This window comes from Protopterus annectens, chromosome 10.part0 (assembly GCF_019279795.1).
Source record: "Protopterus annectens isolate FY-2018-M chromosome 10.part0, PAN1.0, whole genome shotgun sequence".
NCBI lineage: Eukaryota > Metazoa > Chordata > Ceratodontiformes > Protopteridae > Protopterus > Protopterus annectens.
In genome coordinates, this window is record NC_056744.1 from 242,422,218 (window position 1) to 242,439,543 (window position 17,326).

The following is a 17,326-nucleotide window of genomic DNA, read 5'->3' on the forward strand; positions in this document are numbered from 1 at the left end:
ATTAAATGTAACTCCTACTGTACATGACATGTGTAGCACTCTGATATATCACTGGCTTGTTATCAGATATGATGACACTATGTACGGTGTACAGCACATGTGCACCACTTCATGCACGACATATGTACAAAGGTTGATGGAGGCATGGCTGACAGCACATACACAGGGCCAGTATAGACATGTTGCTGTGATACCCTCATTAATCTACCATTGTAACAGGGTCAGTTGCAAGATATGTCCAATGGGGGATATGTAGTCAGTAACTATCACCTCCTTCACCATCAACAGACAGCAATCCTCACACTACCTTCTGCATTACACATATAGATGCATCGTGGCTAACACATGAAACCAAAGGCGCAACACTGCCCAGTCTGCAGATGACCCTGCAGATGGGGATTCCTCATATACATGGAACTGACATGGCAGGTATTACGACATGTACGACAGGCATATCCAGACAAACACTTTTAAACCAACATTACTCCATATGCAGTATAGCAGCACTTACATTCTGTAGTCAGGTCAGGCACATCCCCATCCTGTTTGTTGCCCTCTTTCCACAGTGTATGTTGTTAGAGGTAAATCCCCAACCCATTTGAAATTATGTTTGCCAAATGACAGTTCTAGCTCCTGCTCACAGTGACAGACAAGGGCCAGCACCACCAGGATGTTCCCAGGTATTGGAGTGCATTTCCATGCAACTGGCTATGGGAATGTTATCACAGCTGTTCCACATGCAATCGGCTAGGGAAGGGCTGCAATTCGTGCAGAGGCCATCAGCTGATCATGAGCATCACTTAAAATACACATGCTGCTGCCTAAGCAATGCAGGTGTGGGTCTCCACTTCTGTCAGAGAGGGAGTGGGGGAGACAGACAAAGGTGAATACATGTCAGGGAGGGGTGGGAGGGTAAAACTGATGCATATTTGTGTCACACACCTACGAGCACAGGATATTGCACCCCGACAGCTATGTAGTGCAATCACAGTTCAATGTTGTTATTGGATGTGGCACATGGGTTATCTGGTGGGGAGCACTCAGAATATATAAGTGATGGTGAGTGACATCTGCAACAGGGATATGGTAGATATACAGTAGGTGACGAACACATGCCTGTCTGCGTGAACAAGGGCCAGCATCAGCACAGGCACAATCACACAGGGATACACACACACATTACCACACTTGGCAGGGCCAGGAGTGCAACTTGTCACTAGTGGGATCGCCACAACACATCAATGTGCAGGAAACACATGCACCACATGGGTCATATGGAGGTCATATGGGCAGTGAGTATGAGGGGGTGTCAGACATCAGATGGCATGCTTCACTGTGCCCTGGGGGGAGTAGTGTGTGTGGATGTGCGCATACACACCATACAACACACAAACACACAGGGTGCCAGTTTGAACATGCATGGGTGCATGTCTGCACAGGTGTGTGGTGGCCAACAGTGCCAGCAGGCTATACAAGGATAGGTGATGGGTATACCTTGGCATCAGGCCACATGACAATGGTCTGCATTGTGGCACAGGCCTGTAGCTTCTGCATTTGCCCACACAGGTGGGTATTGCATCCGTCATCCAGTCATCTGGGTGACTATTGTGTGTGGCCAATGCTGTGAATCACTTGCCATGTATGTGTTCCCTAGTCCATGACTTGGATGGTGTCTAGGATGTGCACACCTCCCATATGCATGTACAGTGACATGTGGACCTGTACCTGGGGTGTCTGGCCCATGCTGTGAACACAGCTTATCATCAGATGTGCCGGTCTTGCCCACCTGTGGCAGGGACTGGTACAGGTCAGCAGGGTTACCCTGCACCTACATTGATAGCATGCTAACAGCATTCCCTGATGTCAGTGTCATCTGTCCATACAGGGCATGTTGTCACGCATGGTATGTCTGTTGTGAGTCACATGTGAAGGCACAGTGCAGCTGCTAATTGTGATTGGCTTGCCTTGATGTCACATGTATGGGTATGGCTTTGCACCCCAGCCTCTCAGCTATTTACATCTGTTATCCCTGTATGGTTGACATTGTGATATCTAGTAGGGCCACCATAAATTAAATTAGCAAAACCACTCCACATTTCCCACAGGTGTCACACACTCACAACCACCTCTACACAGGATACGAGCTACACACACACACACACACACACACACACACACACACACACACACACACACACACACACACACACACACACACACACACCTGTCATGTCTGAAAGTAGAACCCCTACCTAACTAGTTTACTACACTACAGCACTATGCAGTTATAGTACGCACCACAGCCATTACTGAAGTGCATCTTCCCCAAAGGTGTATTTCACAATGAATGACATCAGCAGGTTTACTAAAGCAGAGCATTTGTAATGTATTTTGAGTGAGTAGCCTATGATGCATTGCTCCATACACAGACACTGAAATACACACTAAACATCTGAAACTGCCATGGATGGAGATAGAACACTGCCACCATTCTAAATCACACTACAGCAGTACGCAGTTACAGAATGCGCTATGGCGATTACTGGGCTATCACTTTCCCAGAGGTGTACTTCCAGGTGAGTGACATCAGCAGCCTTGCCAAAGTAGAGTATTTTTATTGTACGGAGTGTGAGTAGCCTAAAAAACATTGCTCTCTACTCAGTCAGACACACACGCAGATTCACACACAAACAGTTGCCATGTCTGGATTTTGAATGCCTACCTAACTAGTTTATTACACTACAGCAGTATGCAGTTATGGAACACTCTACAGCAATTACAGTGCGATTACTTTCCCAGAGGTGTACGTCTAGGTGCATGACATCAGCAGCCCTGCCAAAGTAGAGTATTTGTATTGTATGAAGTGTGAGTAGCCTAAAAAACATTGCTCTCTACTAAGTCAGACACGCACACACACAGATTTACACACAAACGCACACTGTTGTCAGGTCTGGGGTTCGAACTCCTACCTAACTAGTTTATCACACTACAGCAGTACACAGTTACAGAACATGCTACGGCAATTGCTGGGCTATTATTTTCCCAGAGGTGTACTTCTAGGTGAGTGACATCAGCAGCCTTGCCAAAGGTGAATATCTGTATTGTACGGAGTGTGATTAGCCTAACAATCATTTCCCTCTACACATTCAGAGACAGACAGGCATGCACACAAACACACACTCTCACAATTGACAGGCCTGGGGTTAGTACTACTACCTTACTAGTCTATCACTACAGCAGTATTCAGTTATGGGACGCGCCATGCATATTACTAAGCTATAGCTCTCCCAAAGGTGTAATTCATATTGGATGACCTCAGCAGGCTTGTCATACTACTTCTACGGGGAGGGCAATGTATGCATGGGCCATACCCCATTCATGTAGGGGTTGACATGCCACATGCGGGCACACACGGTGTCATATGTCACAAGTGCATGTCTACAACTACTAGATGGCTACTTCTTTGTACAGTCTTGCTGCACAGCTGGCACGTGCACCACATAGTCTGTCATTTTGACAGGTACTGGTGGCTAGTATCCACAGTGGGTTACATCCACACCTCATGTGTTGGGGGCGCTTTGGCTATGTTCCAGTTGGGACAGGCCCACATGGCTCCTTGTCACGGTCACCCTCTGCCACACATCTTTGCCCATGTACTTTTGGCTTATTAAAGTGTGTTGTCCTTACATATTTGTCTGTATTCCTATCCACTGTATGTGCAAGGCAGGAGTGGTATATACTGACATGTGTCCGCACTTAGAACTGCAACTTCCAGATATGTCTGGGCCACTGGTGTTTGCAGACATGGCCTTCATGTGTTTAAGTGTGTGAGCATGCCCAGTATGACCTCTCAGTATGTTGTTGACTGACATTGCCTTCATTCCTCTAAGTGTGTGAGCATGCCGAATATGGCCATCTGTATTGCATGTGTGGATCACATCCAGGTAGTTTGTACTGCAGTGCTGACCTTTGTGTTGTACACTGACAGGTAGCATGCTGTGTCTGTAGGGTATCTATCGGTCAATTACCATTAACTGTTGCTACATTTCTGCATAGTGGGGGGACACCTGACTGTTTCTACTGTTCTACACAGGGGTGGGGGGGCACACCTGACTGTTACTCTAAGTGTACGTTGGATGGGGGGCACACCTGACACTTGTACATGTTTGCAATGACTGTACTGGTATGTCAGGTACTGCATTTCAGTCTGTAGTCTTACCTATCCTGCTGGCTAGAGGCTTACCAGTGTACTACAGATCCTAGCTTTGTTTACCTACATATTAGTTTCTGACTTCCTAGCCTTCACAACTTACATCCGACTGTCTGGCCTGGTGTGGTCTGTCTGTGAAGGCCTGGGGGAGGGGTTACCCATAAGGCGCATTCAGAGGCCATAGTGCAGAATTTTTTTTTTTGTTAGTCTTCACCTGTCCTGCTGGCTGAGACTATTGTTGGGTATGTGAACCTTCCTGACTGGCATGTGTGGCTCTTATGGACACCCATGTCACTCAGGCCATTTTCTGCTGTGGGTTTTGTCACCTTGTGTAGTACTGGCTTCTATGGTGACTCCCGTATGTGTTACAGATCTCATGATGCTACTATGGATGTCTACTGTCTGCTGCCTTGACATCCAGACACCCAGTTTCCATGCATGTTCACATCCATACCATAGCTACAGGTCAAAACAAATTCTACTTCAGTTGGCAATTGGTAGGTTGATTGACTTACCTTGAGGGTGTGCTGGACTTGAGGATGGTGCTGGAGGGCTGCCTATGTCAGATGCACATAGTACACTCCCTATACATGGTTAGACACAGTTAGTGTCATTTTTGGCATCCCTTTTACTGTCTGTATGAGTCAGAGAGAGTTGTCATTCCCTGGGCCCCTACTGTGTCAGTGCATATGCTATGTGTTGCTTCTTTGCCAAGGCCAAGGCATACTGGGCACACCCTCTTCTGCCTACTGAGGCAGACTCAGGTTGTTCCTCCTCCGAGTCACTCTGTGCCTGTGTGAGCCTTGGCATTGGTGGTGGGCTGCATGGCCTGCCCCATGCTGCTCCTGCTGCAGCTGTTTCCACAGGATCATATTGTGTAGCATAGCAGATACCATAACAATTTGGGTACATGTAGCTGGTGAATACTGCAGGGCTCCACTGGATGTGTCCAGACACCGGAACCGTGACCTGAGCATCCCAAACACATGCTCTATTATATGTCTGGCCTGTGCGTGTGCCTCATTATGGCATTATTGTTCAGGTGTGTGTGCATTTCTGATGGGTGTCATCAGCCACGGCTCCAGTGTGTACCCAGCATCCCCCACTAGGTGAAAGTAGGGGATGTCCATATCGGCAAATCTGTGGTACAGCTGTGTCAGTTGCCATATGTGTGAATCGTCATAGCTTCCAGGGCAGCCAGCACACACATTCAGTATAATGCCCTGGGCATCACATACAACCTGGCAGTTGATGGAGGGGATGCCCTGCAGTTGATATACGCCCCACCCTGCTCACAGGGTGGTGCTTTGATGCGTAAGTGCATGCAGTCTATAGTACCCACTACTCCAGGGTAGTTTGCTATTTGGTGGAAGAGACACATATTGCTGGTCAACACCTCATGTGTTGAGGAAATGTACATGCTCACTGGCATGTGCTGAAATGGCATCCAGGAACTGGTAGAATATTCTGGATGCTGATGCCTGTGAGATGCCCATGTTATCCCTAGTTGTGGTTTGGGAGGTACCTGTGGCTAGTATACCTAGGCCTACACATACCTTGGTCTCCACTGGGATGGGTTCCCCTTGGCCAGTGTGATGTGTCAGGTGTGGCCTGCACAGCAGAACAATTTGCTGTAAGTGGTCTCTGTCCACCCTATAGCGCTCCACTATCTCCAGCTCATGTAGCCCCTCGTAGGTTACCGTGGGTCTGTACACTCTTCTGTGTCTCCTCACAGTGGGTTGTTCAGCAGCATTGACATCCTCACCACCCTCAGCCTCCTGCACATGTTGATCTATGTTGCCTGCTGCAGCCCTTCTCATTTTGTAGGTTTTTTTTTTTTAAATTTCCCCACTTGTATGGGGGTGTTTGCTTGGTTTATAGTGGTGTTCTGGGCTGGGCTGGGCTGGGCTGCTGCCTGTGTAATTAGCTGATTCTGATACATTTCACCTGGCAGCTCTGCTAGTTCTCCTTGATTACCCTCCTACTGCTGTTTTCCCTTCTCATTGCCTCCCTGTTTAAGCCTGTTTGCGCGCTGTGCAAACAGAGTGCTCAAATGTGCACAGAGCTGCTATTTCCTGATTTAACTTCCTATTTCTTCCTGTGAAACCCAGTACGCGGTGCACACACCCACTTACATTTTGTAAGGAGTGCTAGGCAGTTTGGACACACCTCTAGCTTAGCTGTGCTAAGCTAGTAGCAGTCCCGAGCCACAGGGCTCCAATCCAATTACAGTATGCCTGACACCCCCCCCTTGATATCACCTATCTCCTAGACCTGCACCCAGCTATTTCTACTCTTACACTCTTGGGACCTGCCTCACACCCTGGGGAAATCTGGGATTCACTATCCTTCCCCTCATTTGCATAGGATTGCCTGCTAATACATAGTTACATGTCCCACACTGGGCCTCCCCCATTAGCAACCATTACTCACTGGCCAGGTTGTCTTATGCCTGCCATTGACTTTCATGGCTGAATACTGCTTTTAGTTAGAATGCTTATTTTAGGTTTATTTTATTATTTTCCCCCCGATCCCGTTTGCACGCCGCTGCCCTATGCTTAAACAGGCAAGATCGGCGAAGGGAATTTAATAGTTGTTTATTTTATTTTTTATGCACTTTGCAATGCCAGTGGCCTTCTACTTGGCCATTGCCATGCTTCATCAATGATATGCACCCTTTATTTGGAGCTGTCATAGTTCCGTTTAGCACTGACAGCTGCCTGCTTCCTGGATTGCAAATCACCCTCATTTGCATGGTTTTCACCTGTAAATGAGGGCAATTGCATACAGGGGCTCGGTCCATGCAGGATTAGCCTAAGGGCTCACGTGCACGTCCCGGGAGCTCGTTCCTGGATCGCACGTCGGCCATATTGTCAAAAATAGCTCTTAAACTATTCCTGCACGCTATAATGGGCTTTGTAAATCTGGGGGAATATCCCTAGTCGTGAACAAATACCTATTCATACCTTACATCTCCATACTCTCCTTTCTTCACTCACTTCCTTACTGCTATCAATTTTTCTCCCTTTGCTTTCTCTCTAAATAAATCATCAGCCTGCTTTTCTCTCACTTGACATTGCAATTCATTTTTGTATTATACTAGTTTATTATACTAGTTTTATGAAGGTCTGAATTTTAAATTGGGTCCTGTTTACACATTTTTTTCTAGGGTTTGCAAACTTGAGTGAATATCACTGCTGTGAGCATGAGTGACTGTATTCAATTAGATTTTTCATATACATATATATCTTTAATAGATTTCTGAGTGTATTTTACTTTAAAATTATTTAAAGATGAATAGACATATACATGTATATATATATATATATATATATATATATATATATATATATATATATATATATATATATATATATATATATATATATATATATATATATATATATATATATATATATATATTCTGAAGAGAGTGATAGTTTTTTTTTATTTACATCTCCATACTCACTTTTCTCCTTTTCTGCCCTACATGTTCTTAAATAATATGTATTGTTTTTAGCACAAATGTAGTTATGTGTTGTTTATTTAATTGCTTTTCCCACTTGACACACAAACCTGAAGACGTTCTAATAGACAAAACCAATCTATGTTAAAAATGTATGAAATGCTTCTGAATGTTGGCAGAAAAGATTTCAAAGGAATTTTGAAGACTTATGTTAACTTTTTCTTTTTGATAATACAGTAAAATGCTTTCAGAAAGTGTTAGCAATTATTTATGTATAATTTTTAGTTTAACTTTTAGTCTAGTTTTGTTTTAACAGATCTTAGAAGGACAGCACTGAAGTAGGGCAGTACTGTGTAGAATATCACACTGGAGTATAGGGGAAGGGGTATTTAACAAGCAGACATGCTAATTGTCTTTTACAACACAGCTACCCTAGTAAGCCACTGCCATGTTTTTAAACAGGTATATAAATGGAATGGTGAATTTCTACACTTTATACTGTTTTTTTATATACTATTTGGATCTCTTGCTTGTGTGTTTTTAATAAAGACTATTCGACTTGAACCATCTTGTGCTTCCCTACTTTCATTAGTGGTTTTATACTTTGGAAACATTTTTAGAGTATTTCTGCCACTGATTATTATTTTGGACATTCACAGTATGGTTTTTATTAGGTGCCTATCTTCCAGACAGAGAAGTTTCCTCGTTTTTTTTTTTTTTTTTGTATTATACTAATTTACCTTTAATTTGAATATAAACTGGCTAACATTTCTGTAATATTAGATCATTATCATATAGTTTATATGTATTCTTTAACAATGTTTTTATATTGTGTCTAATTTGGACTAATTATTTAAACATTATTTTTTTTTGTATTATTTTTAAAGACTGTAAAATTACTGTTCTTAAAATGTTTTGCATTGCTTTGGAACTTTTCTCCCCAGACCTCCTCTGAAAATGGGGTCCTACCCAGTTGAACTTTCCCAGAAATCAAAAGTCAGTAAATAAATATTGACTTATAGTACCTCAAAGTGCTGCATTTAGAAAATACATATTGGTAAAATAAAACATTTCACTAAAGATGTAAGTTTGTACGCACCTGAAACCAAGCACTTCAGAGTCATCCACTAGTGTTAGTGCCCCTTTAGTTTCTCTGGTAATGAACATACATCATTAAACAATTAAACTGATAGATTTATAGATGGCATGCTTATATATGATTCATTTATATATAGATTGTGTTTATAGTATTTTATCAAATTAGATAGAAACATTTATAACTGGTTTTGCAGTATTCTTGCTTCCATTCACCCTAGTAGAAGTAACATTTAATATATTTAAAACACAGAGATTCTTGCTTTTAATAATCCCATGTGGTATGTTTTCACTTTAAGAATAATTGTGCTGTCCCTCTTTTGTGTATTTAATATAACATTATGGCACTGGTGACTAATGCTTCCCATATGGAGTTTATATTAGGGAAGCAGTGAATTGAGAGACCGTACAAAGATGGGCCTACATGCTTTACAGATGCAGGATGATGCTTCAGATTTTTCATGTTGCAGGAAGGGTGGATGACCTAGGCCACAGTTCTAGCCCTTGGCCCCTAGTAACTACGTCCTGACTTTGTTATTTGCAGATTCACTCTGCACATCTAATTAAAATACACTAATTTGATAATAAAGCAATAACAAATAGCACCCTCCAAAGGTCAAAAAATGAAAATAATATCATCCCCTTTTTGAACTTGTCAGGCCTGTGTGTATTTTAGAAAGCCTTGTCTGCATGAGCAGGTAATAGCTTTTCAATTTGATGATTTCACAGCTGTAATTGTAACCACCTTCATTTTGTTTTTGTAACAGCTTTTTTTTTTACTACAACATTCCTGTTTTTGCTTCCACAGTTTATTGCTTTCCTGATCTGCTTTATATCTGAAGCCCAATGGTAATTCCAGCTGTATTATCCTGCTCTACTGCTATGTGTACATAAAATGAAGGATTTATTTAAGACTTGTCATACGGGTACATTATGTTCTGAACTACTTGTTGACAGGTGAATGCCTATTACAAGGTTCTCCAAGAATTGCACCCTTCAATTTTGTGGTATTCTGAAGGATTCCTGAACTCTCATTAATGTGAAAGTACATGGGTTTCTGTTTTCTTCTTTTCAGTGTGAATGAGTGTTGGTATTTCCATTATAATCAAGCCACGGCTTGAATTAAGAATGCTAACAATAAGCCTTCACCATGATGAGCACGCATTTTCAGAAGATGGTACAACAACATTTCAAGAAGTTTTTAGCTAGGTAACATGAGTAAATGTGTGTCTTAGGTAGACAGTGGTATTCCATCTCAATGAAATATTTAAAAGGGTGAGAGAGACAGCAAGCACTGCCTTGCTGACACCAAAGAAAAAACAATCTAAAATGCTTTTCACATAAGGTGCATAAGTATAACTAAAGGAAAAAAATGAGAATATATGGCTACATGTACAATTAAGAAATGAGAGCAGTCTATTTCCAGGATATATCAAGTTATTTAATTTGCATACAGATGTTTTTGACAATGCAAATCTTCAGAAAAAAGTATCATGAATATATTATCCATTGTCAGGTAGTGTTATTGTATTTCAGTTCAATATCACTTCTGACTTCAGGAATATTTAAAGTTTGGAATAATTAAAGTCTGTAACAGCAGCTTATTTATAGTGCCTCTAGTTCTTGTTTTATAAGTACAGATGTGTAGTGCAAATATTTTTATTTAAATGTATCTGATTATTGAAGGTAACATAACAGTAGCAACTAGCTCTTTTTCAAGTACAGCTCAGTTTTAAAAGAGAAAAGTATAAAATGAAACGGAATATAAGAACACAAGATGCACATAAAGGAAAAGACATGAAACAGAGATTGAGAAGGTATGACAGTACTGTGTAATGTCAGCTACTCTACTATCCAAGCAGAAACACTAGTAATATATAGACATTGCCTGGAACAAACTTAATAGTTGGTAGAGTATTCCTAGTACAAAACAAAAAACATAATGCTGTGCAGTACTCATATTAAAATATTCCGTAAGAATGTATTTGCATTGCTGCTTACTGCGTTTACTTCTAACAGTAGTAATATGAGTTTAGATATCAGAAAAATTCTTAGTAAAACATCACATGCATACAACAGCTATAGTCGTGCAAATGGTTTAAGTGAGGAGGTGTACAAATTTTAGGTGAAGGGTTATATCTTCAGTATAGAGCAAAAAGTAGGACATGCTCTCAGGAAGAGAATGTTAAAAATTACAGAGGAGAAGGCAATAATTATTTTCTAACTTTTACTAATAAGTTTCTTATGGCCAGTGTTGGGCAAGCCATCTGGATGGTCCTTAAAGTTCCTATCACTAAGTATTTTACTGGGAGTTTATGCATTCATTCAGTCTTTATATCTGGAATGATCTTCATTTTAAATTCCAAATATGTGACCCTATCAGTCCACTTTATTGCACTGCAGAGCAACAATCTCCTATCCAAATGCTTACCTTGAAAGGGGAAGTTGCTTAAACAGCATTGTGTTGTATGCTAGAGCCATTTTTTTATATTGCATGAGTCCATCAAATGAAGTTCTCATTTGTATAAACTATCTATCTATCTGGGTTCATGGTAAATGATTGAATGACTACAACATCGAACTCCAGTTCATCGATAAGAAAGCATCAAACTTTTAATCATCGAAAGCTAACTTTGTCGAATCTCAACACATCAAATCACAATAGTTAGCGAACAGCTGCATATAAGTTAGAATGAATATAAATATTTACTACCATCATGTTATACATATCAAAAATAACATGTAAAATGGTAACGTCACAACTGTTGGCCAGCTAGTGGGATTCAATACACTGAGATTCGACAAAGTCAGCTTTCTATAATTAAAATATTTGATGATTTTGTCTCGATGAACTGATGCTCGATGTATTAGTGTTTTAGTCATTCGATCATTTAACATAAAAGCATCTATCTATCTATCTATCTATCTATCTATCTATCTATCTATCTATCTATCTATCGATCTATCTATCTATCTACCTACAGGTGTGTGTGTGTGTGTGTGTGTGTGTGTGTGTGTGTGTGTGTGTGTGTGTGTGTGTGTGTGTGTGGTTGATTACTCAAGAAGAAATATCAAGGAAGAGGAAGGTTATCCAGACACTAATCAAGCCTTTGATGCTGCTGCATAGACCGTACTCTGTGTAATCCCAGGTGAACATGGAGATGGAGATAGAGATAATATAAATGGTGTAAAAAAGTTGCTAGACTGCCAACAGTAATACAGAATGTGAATTGTGTATCAAGTTAAGAAAGTTAAATAATTATACATTTCAAAAAATGAATAAGTTGTTGATAGTGCATAGGATGTTGGGAGATGCAGTAATGGTAATGATATACATTCTAAAAAAAAAAACAGGAAGAAAGGAGAAGGCATCACTGGCAACAGGAAGAACTTGTTAGATCAGACATGAGGAAGTTGTAATTATACACTAATGGCTCATTGTCACTCAAAAACATGGACTCTGATTGGACAGCCCAATCTGCATGCTGGTTGTAAATTGAGCCTATACCAGCAGACAAAGGTCTGATGCCAAATGACCATTGATCGGGCAGACTTTTCTACCTGCATATGCATAGAAGACAGGGCAAAATACAAAAAAATCAGGTACATTCTGCAAAATTAAAGAAGCAGAAACACCTTGTAGTTTTGCACTGTCCCTCCTAAAAACTCTGCAGACTCCCTTACCTCTCAACCATCCACATTTTACAGAATATCCAGATTTTTACCTGATAGTTTTTGTCTGTTCCTCATAAAAAAATATTTTCTGGTAAGGCACTGTGGATTGAAGTCATTAATTAATAATAGAGGTTTCAGGTTTGAGCGTCATATCCTTCTGAAGATGGACATTAACACTAAACTTCTTATTCCAGGAACTTTCTAAGAACAATATTTGAAAATCTGTCCCTATTTTTGTACGTTTCCCCCTCCATTATTCTTGCATTAACAATATGTCAGTATGTCGGCTAGAAAAAAAAACAAAACAAAACAAAACAAAACAAAAAAAAACAGTACCAGAGATTCTCATTCCTCCATTACTTCTCCTGCACTGCACTGATGTACTGTGCAAGCATGGAATGTAAGCCCCATATGCATGTGTATTAAATCAGGAAAAAAGGAAGAATATAAAGGAATACTACAGTACCCTTATACAAAAACAATGGGCCAGATTCATGAATGACTTGTTTCTGTGCTGCTATCATATGTGTGTCACATATTCAGTAGAGGTAAACAGCACAGTATGCTAATTAAAACATAAACAGTGAAACTGCATGCAAATGAACCAATTCAATACAGTATCATTATCAGGAATCCTTTCGTAATTCACACATTAATTTCATTTGTTTGTCACAATGCACATTACTTCCTACTGTGGAAGATGCTGACCATACACAGCTCTATGGAATATACTGCATCTTGGTGGGGGATTGCATCTGTTCTTGTCTATTGCCACAATAACTGTGACAGGCAGAGGTGACTTACACAGGGGTATTATGTACCTCACTGTCTGCTCCCACATTTGTAACACCACACATGCTTACATATCGGATCCATATCTATTATAATATTAAGGTGCATAATTCCCTTCAAGGGTAATCCTCCTCATACATATGTTAGGACTCTTTTTGTGGCACACACAGTTAATGCACAGGTCAGTGTTAACATTGATGGCATGGGTTCAATTTTTGCAAAAGGTGACTGTAGCTTCTGAGCCATTCCTATTTTCTTACATGTTATATGGATATAATGTGCACTGTGCAGATATCCCATAACGTATGTACTGTCCTTGCGAACTGTCATCTCAACTCAGCATGTCAATGACATTCATATGTCATATAATTCCCATCCGTTACAATTTGATGTAGTGTAACTGTCAAATCTTAAAATATCATGTCTGGTTTTATTTACCTACATTTGCTGAGGAATAGTGACCATCATTATTTATTCTAGCATACATATTGTGAAATTGTATTCTTACAAAGTTGTCTTTTTGACATAATCACCTTCACATCAATTATCATACTAGCCTTGCAGCATTTATCCTCCGCTCTGACATATTTCTGTATACATCTCTTTGATTTCTGTGCACATTGTCCTCATTAAACATTTCCTGTCTGGTAACCATGTATTGTTGTTTCCCTTGCCATTTCACATCCCCTCTTACTTATTTCTGCATTCACGTTACATTTATGTGCACAGTACACTCAGTATACTTTCCCTGCCTGTATACAGCGTGCATTATTTCCCCTGTGTAGCTCTTTGTGCTATCCTTGCGACCACACATAACAGGTTTGCCCCTAGGCAAGCCACTTTATTTACTGTGTGTGCTTGCGTTGCTCAGCATGGTTTTCTGGTTGACAACACTGCTGCTGCTGCCCATGGAAACATGCTTGTATTTGTGCTCACATGACGAGCAGCATGCACATGCGATTAATGCTGCTGATCCTTGCACGTAAACATGTAGGCTTCACACGGAGTCTACACAATTGTTCTTGAATCCCAGGGATTATTTACAAAGTAATTTCTTTCTTAAATAATGTCATTGTACAATAGCAATAATCCATTCTTTTGTATGGGTACATCAGGATTTATACATGTACAGCCCTGGATTATTGTTTAATTAACTAAGCTACTATATGGTTGGAATGTATGGTGGTAGAATGCATGGAATTTTTTTTTTTAATTAATGATTTTTATTTCAATATGTAGTAACACAGACTTTATTAATGATTCACATGGGCAGCACATTAGAATTGCAAATGTGTATATATGAAGTTTTCACCTAAAATTGTCATTAACCTCTGGGTACATGTAATGCAGATCATTCCTAAAAATGAAACTCATAGAAAGGGAATGGATGAAATGCTTCTTCAATACAGTGCTTACGGCTTTTTTCAACATTACAAATGATTCCCCATAAAAGTACATCCCAGACATTCACATAAATATGTAGATTTTAAAATCATTCATTATCTGTCATTCAGTAAATGCTATCAGGATGTCATTACAAACTTTTTCATAGGAATGCAGGGCAACTCAAGGCATCATGATAGTCACTTTATAAAAAAATGCAGAACTGTTAATTCAACAATATCATCACCATTTGCAAGATTTATTTATTAAGAGCATAAACAATACCTATGGTTGTATTAAACTCATTGAAATACAATATTTGAAATATGTGGTGAATTAATTTGAGTATCCTAGCCATGGATGTAATCTAAAAAGCTGTGGCATGATTACCTGATGTGAAGGATACTTATAAGTACATAAAACATATTTTAAAAGCAATTGGTTATTGTTGCTATAATACTTGCCAGGAGTGGGAGTTATACAGGGATTTATTCCTGACTAACCCAGATTTATCCCAAGGGCGACTCTCAGGTTATCAATCACATGGCCTGTGGTATGCGTTATAAAGATTTTACCCTACTGACTTATGTAATATTTCAGATTTAGCTGGTTTTATTTCCACAGTATTTGAGTACTGAGCATGTGCTGTTGAGCACATGACAGTACTTGTGTGTCATTAAAATTTAGTAATGTACACTATAGAAGTACTTCTTCACATAGCACACATGGTAATTCATCTTTAGAGTCTACAAGATATATGCCAGTAAGATACATGAGTTTTGATTGGGGAGGGGGAGAGAATGCTTTTACTAAAAGTTGCAGTATTATTAGGTAAAAATCTAGCAGAAATGACGTTATGTGAAAAAGCAAATGTCCATGGATGAATGTATAATTATTCTACCAGGTCTGCTGTATATTTTGAGGCACTGATTTGCCAGGCTGTATCACATAACACATACATGTTAGCTGGTACAGGACATAACATCTTATACACTGTTTGTGCTCATTGCTGTCTAATCCTTCAGTATCACATTACACAGTTAAGACCAAACTCCACTGTTTTGTGCTAAACAATCTATCACTAAATAGTGCAAATATATGTCAATTAATGTCCAGGATACCTGACAGATAACACAGAGTAATAAGGCTGTCAACTGTTAATCTTTAACCAAAGGGTACATGGTTTGATTTTTTCCACCTCGGTTTGTCTGCTATATGACTCTGAGCAAGTCATTTAACCAGACAGTGCTCCCAGGTCACCCCAGAAAAGGGGCACTTTTATCCAATGGGCTTACCACATTAAAAATGCATATATAAAGAAAGTTGCTGATGTGTACCACGCCAAGAATGTGGCATTGCTCAAGGGATATTAAGATATCACCTTACAAATGCTGGCCTGCAAGAAAATTGGCATGCCTATTTTTGTTGGAAAGATGGTGTAGAATTTTTGGCTCTAAGTGAATTAGAGGCAGTGGTGTTGCTCAAAAAATATGGAATACTCCCAACAGCGCAGTTTACCTTGAGTACTTACACACCTTAAAGGCATTCAGTAGAAAAATCATATTTTGTTTCTGTTCAGACTGCGGTAATTCAAATATGTTTTTTTTACATTTTACAGTGCCTGAAGACTTATTTAATTACTATAAAATGTCGTAAAGTGACAAAGTGATGAAATGAGTGGCTGGCTGGCAATACTTACTTGACCATCAGAATGCTGATGCCTGACTGACAAAGCACATGAATTATGCAAAAATGAGTATCCAGGTACTTCTCAATTATTTAAATTATGGCAAGTATTCTCCTGTAAACTACGTCTGAGCAATATTGCATTAGTATACTTCTATTATATGCTGTGTTGTCTTTATGGATTTAAATATGTATTATATGCAAAACAGATTGCATTGTAACAACAGGCTGTGCTAAGTTTAAATAAATTGTTTTGAGTGAAATACAAGGTGACACAAGCAATCTGATGAGCAAGTTAATTGCTTTATTAACTGCAATTTTAAAATTGATATGATTAATGAATTAACACTTCATGTGTGTTTGAGCTAAGAAACCTTACAAAATGTAATAAAAAATTAGGTATTTAAATTCCCATATCCCATATTATTACTTGCACCATCACCATAGCAATGACCAGTACCAAACATTATTATAACAAATTGATTTGCTTCCATTACAGTAATAAAGAGTTTGACCTACACTGCTAATCACTGCAGGATGTATATCTGAACGCTGTCTGAATATGGTTTGTAGAAATGTTGAAAACATGTTTTTTCATCCACATTTGATACTATTGTCAATTCAATGGCTTGCTTAGCTCTAAAGTTATTTCTTTTCAAAGATGAAGATGAAATAGTAACTGAGGTACTGAGAAAAAATAAATGGTCTCAAATATTTTAGTTATCAGTAGAGAATGGCAGCCCTTTCTCTGTACTTGGTGTCTATTACAAACTCTTAGGTTCATAGGTTCATAGGTAGGTACTAGACTATTGGCCCAAGGGCCTAAGTAAGCCTAGCCAACAAGGTTCCCTGGCTTACGCTACCAAAGAAAGTTAATTTCTTGTGCTCCTGTCGAGCAGAGCCACAGAAGTGATCCCCATGGTGTATTTCCTATTTCCCATCCACTCATCAAGATTTTTCTTGAAGAGTGCTAATGAGGAACTTTGCTTGACATAGATGGGTAGCTTGTTTCAGAGTAT